Source organism: Schistocerca gregaria, chromosome 4, assembly GCF_023897955.1.
Source record: "Schistocerca gregaria isolate iqSchGreg1 chromosome 4, iqSchGreg1.2, whole genome shotgun sequence".
In the NCBI taxonomy this organism is placed as follows: Eukaryota; Metazoa; Arthropoda; class Insecta; order Orthoptera; family Acrididae; genus Schistocerca; species Schistocerca gregaria.
Window position 1 is genome coordinate 773,544,563 of NC_064923.1, and position 5,496 is coordinate 773,550,058.

Here is a 5,496-nt window from a genome sequence, read left to right on the forward strand (position 1 = left end):
ATGACGATACAGGTATCACAAAATACACTCCTGGAAATTGAAATAAGAACACCGTGAATTCATTGTCCCAGGAAGGGGAAATTTTATTGACACATTCCTGGGGTCAGATACATCACATGATCACACTGACAGAACCACAGGCACATAGACACAGGCAACAGAGCATGCACAATGTCGGCACTAGTACAGAGTATATCCACCTTTCGCAGCAATGCAGGCTGCTATTCTCCCATGGAGACGATCGTAGAGATGCTGAATGTAGTCCTGTGGAACGGCTTGCCATGCCATTTCCACCTGGCCTCTCAGTTGGACCAGCTTTCGTGCTGGACGTGCAGACCGCGTGAGACGACGCTTCATCCAGTCCCAAACATGCTCAATGGGGGACAGATCCGGAGATCTTGCTGGCCAGGGTAGTTGACGTACACCTTCTAGAGGACGTTGGGTGGCACGAGATACATGCGGACGTGCATTGTCCTGTTGGAACAGCAAGTTCCCTTGCCGGTCTAGGAATGGTAGAACGATGGGTTCGATGACGGTTTGGATGTACCGTGCACTATTCAGTGTGTACGGCCAGTGTAGGAGATCGCTCCCCACACCATGACGCCGGGTGTTGGCCCTGTGTGCCTCGGTCGTATGCAGCCCTGATTGTGGCGCTCACCTGCACGGCGCCAAACACGCATACGACCATCATTGGCACCAAGGCAGAAGCGACTCTCATCGCTGAAGACGACACGTCTCCATTCGTCCCTCCATTCACGCCTGTCGCGACACCACTGGAGGCGGGCTGCACGATGTTGGGGCGTGAGCGGAAGACGGCCTAACGGTGTGCGGGACCGTAGCCCAGCTTCATGGAGACGGTTGCGAATGGTCCTCGCCGATACCCCAGGAGCAACAGTGTCCCTAATTTGCTGGGAAGTGGCGGTGCGGTCCCCTACGGCACTGCGTAGGATCCTACGGTCTTGGCGTGCATCCGTGCGTCGCTGCGGTCCGGTCCCAGGTCGACGGGCACGTGCACCTTCCACCGACCACTGGCGACAAATTCGATGTACTGTGGAGACCTCACGCCCCACGTGTTGAGCAATTCGGCGGTACGTCCACCCGGCCTCCCGCATGCCCACTATACGCCCTCGCTCAAAGTCCGTCAACTGCAAATACGGTTCACGTCCACGCTGTCGCGGCATGCTACCAGTGTTAAAGAATGCGATGGAGCTCCGTATTCCACGGCAAACTGGCTGACACTGACGGCGGCGGTGCACAAATGCTGCGCAGCTAGCGCCATTCGACGGCCAACACCGCGGTTCCTGGTGTGTCCGCTGTGTCGTGCGTGTGATCATTGCTTGTACAGCCCTCTCGCAGTGTCCGGAGCAAGTGTGGTGGGTCTGACACACCGGTGTCAATGTGTTCTTTTTTCCATTTCCAGGAGTGTATGTCAGTAAGCCCATCACTGTTGTTCGAGAGTAAGTTTATCTATTTGAACACTGTTCCTATGGGTTACCAGTGTGCAATATGTTTATTAATGAATATTGAGTCCTATTTACTACGGATCACTAGCTGTAATTGTGCAAATATAGGGGGGGGGGGCTGTTCAAATCATTCTTATCGACGTTTCGTCTTAAAATTATTTTCATAACAATATTAATTGTGTGATTTAGGCCGACATACACAGCAGGGTTTGTTTCCTATGTACTCTTCCCTACAACAGCAGTAATACAGACTGTCAACGTAACAAGGAAACCAGTAAAACATGTAATGACGACTTGATGGTAACCCGTGTACAGTCCACCCTGACGCACAGAAATACTCAGTGTTGGAGAGAAGGCATTACTGAAAACTTTTTAGAAAGGGAAAGAAGCATCTTTCGGTATTACGTGATCAGGATTGGTAGCTGGAAATGGAATTACGTTTCAACGCGTAACAGCAATCGATCTACCGCAAATTGTAGATCTCTACAGTGTTGCAGCGTGCAGCGAAATACGCACTGTTTTTTTGAGAGCTGTTGTCGTAATCAGCAAGTTCGTGGTTGCCCTTCGGATTCCAAGCATCTGATTTAAAGGTAAAGTTTCTTAATGTCGTACAAGGAAATAAAAGCATAGAGCGTGTGCTCAGGATATCCAGTCACACAAATTACTCCCGACTGGTTTCCGTTATTTCCTGACCTTCTCTCTAAAGTCCAAGTACATCAGTGAATCATGCTCTTGGAAACTACACAACATTACGTATTACTCACAATTTTCCCATATATTATAATTCCCACCAGCTTGTATCGAATGCATAAAGTGTTTCATCTCTTCTAGGGGGAATTTTGATTTTGTTTGAATGGTTTCTGTGTTAGCTTTGTCATTGAGTTCAAAGACACACATTTGTATTTATGATTCACTTATTACCATTCTGATGATATAAAAAACCTATGAAAGAAAATCTAAGTATTAGTTTTCGTTCAGTGCCAGCAACAATTATGAAGACCTCCATCGTACTTATATACTGATTGGTTCTACATCTACATCTACATCTACATCCATACTCCGCAAGCCACCTGACTGTGTGTGGCGGAGGGTACCCTGAGTACCTCTAACGGTTCTCCCTTCTATTCCAGTCTCGTATTGTACGTGGAAAGAAGGATTGTCGGTATGCTTCTGTGTGGGCTCTAATCTCTCTGATTTTATCCTCATGGTCTCTTCGCGAGATATACGTAGGAGGAAGCAATATACTGCTTGACTCTTCGGTGAAGGTATGTTCTCGAAACTTTAACAAAAGCCCGTACCGAGCTACTGAGCGTCTCTCCTGCAGGGTCTTCCACTGGAGTTTATCTATCATCTCCGTAACGCTTTCGCGATTACTAAATGATCCTGTAACGAAGCGCGCTGCTCTCCGTTGGATCTTCTCTATCTCTTCTATCAACCCTATCTGGTGTGGATCCCACACTGCTGAGCAGTATTCAAGCAGTGGGCGAACAAGCGTACTGTAACCTTCTTCCTTTGTTGCCGGATTGCATTTCCTTAGGATTCTTCCAATGAATCTCAGTCTGGCATCTGCTTTACCGACGATCAACTTTATGTGATCATTCCATTTTAAATCACTCCTAATGCCTACTCCCAGATAATTTATGGAATTAACTGCTTCCAGTTGCTGATCTGCTATTTTGTAGCTAAATGATAAGGGACCCATCTTTCTATGTATTCGCATCACATTTCACTTGTCTACATTGAGATTCAATTGCCATTCCGTGCACCATGCGTCAATTCGCTGCAGATCCTCCTGCATTTCAGTACAATTTTCCATTGTTGCAACCTCTCGATACATCACAGCATCATCTGCAAAAAGCCTCAACTAACTTCCGATGTCATCCACCAGGTCATTTATGTATATTGTGAATAGCAACATATTGTTCTAATTATTTTCTTCCTACTAAGTCGAACTTTCCTCATAGATTTGAGTGCAGCCGACTACCGCACTGTTGGCAACGTGTACCTACCGTTAAGGCAACGCGATTCTGTCAGAATGGTCTCTCACTACGTACACGAGGGTGGCGTGCCCGTTTGTCCTCCCGAACCACATGACGCCAAACCCAGTTGATGAGTCTGCGCACACTATCTGTCGCGATGTTCACACCGTAGTAAACACTACTCTGTTCGAAATTACTTTGCTATCGACACTGAGGCAGCGTAATGCAGAGGCGCTGAGCAGAGTCGACACATCCCGCGTGGAACACACGTGTAGTCTTACATTTCATCCAACGACTCGCAAACTATACAACGAACAGAGATGGAACTGACATCAGTATGTTTTGGAGGAGGTACATAATGTTTTTGTTTTATATCTGACCGGTAACAGATTTTTAAGCAATATACGGACTGGGTTTGTTTATCAAGTAACTTTCTCTCCTGACACTCACGTGTTATTTATTTCAAGACCCATCATTAATTGCAAAATAATGTATGTTGTAATTTTGCAGTGCAGGAAACGAAATTATGCAGGCATTCACACATCGAAAACATTTCAAATGAATGGTATAATACACAAAAAATGCAGTTGAATGTGAGATCACATACCGAAAGCAATAATGAAAACTTTGACTGTCAGCAGAAAAAGTTATTTTATAAGCAAACCCATTTTTTTTACAGTCACACGCTTTCACCAAATATTTCTAGTGGATAAAATAAAAAAAAGATGTACGCAATGTCAGTGAAAGTACATTTCCTGATGGTGTTACCGATAAGCGATAAATGTTTTTTGCTTTTGAAGGTAAGTGTACATATTGTTGTTGCTGTTGTTGTTGTTGTTGTTGTTGTAGTCTTCAGTCCAAAGACTGTTTTGATGCAGCTCTCCATGCTACTCTGTCCCGTGCAATCCTCATGTCCGACTACATACTGCAACCTAAACCCTTCTGAATCTGCTTACTGTAGTCATCTCTTGGTCTCCCTCTACGATTTTTGCTCCCCATGCTTTCCTCCAGCACTAAACTGGTGGTCCTTTGATGTCTCAGAATGCGTCCTACCAAACGATCCATTGTTCTGGTCAAGTTGTACAACACGTTCCTCTTTTCCTCCACTGTATTCAGTATCTCCTCATTGGTTACGTTATCTACCTATCTAATCTTCAGCATTCTTCTGTAGCACCACGTCTCGAAAGCTTCTACACCGTTCTTGTCTAAACTGTTTATCATCCATACTCCACATATTACGCAAACGTAATCTTGAGAATAAATCATATTTTTATCTGCTACGAATTACAACCCTGTCATAAGAAACAGGTCACTTCCTTTGACTCTTATAATTTCAATCTGGTTTCTCGTTGACATTGTCAGTAGGAATAAATGTGATCTGTTGATTTAAAATGTGTGGAAGATCACAAATTTTCTTTATTCGGTACCGATTTCTTGGGATCAATCGAAAAAGTTGTTCAGTGCATGACATTCATTATACTTTGTCGTATATTTTAGTGCTAAGTAGCCCTAGTTAAGTAAAAAATCCAAAGTGAAAATCGTTTTTGGTTGGCAACGTTAAATGCTAATCAAATTACTGGTTGAAAACGGACACTGTAACAGTATTTCATTAATGATTAAATTTGGCAATTCACATACCCAACTAGGATTTACATTTTAGAATTTTTGTTCAACTAGGACGACGTAGTTCTAAAGCATAAGACGATGTGTAACGTGTTCACACACAGAACAACATTTTAGACTGATCTGAAGATGAGTGTCTTAGTGATGCGGCGAAACCGGTAATGAAAATTTGCGATGTTGATGCAGGATTTTGTTCCACAGATGTTCAGTGTGATTTCTGTACATGTTGTAAGAAGCCCTTCACTCCCTGCAATTTATTGGTAGCAGCTTCACGACTTGTAAGAATGTATTACAGCAAAACATAGTCAACAGCCTTGTCTAAATCTACAAATGCAAGAGTCGTAGTGGGGAAGCAGGTAGACTGGACAGGGGCCGGCAGTTGCTGGTCAGAAACGGCAGCGACTGCGCTGGATCCCCTCCACCCTTCCCTG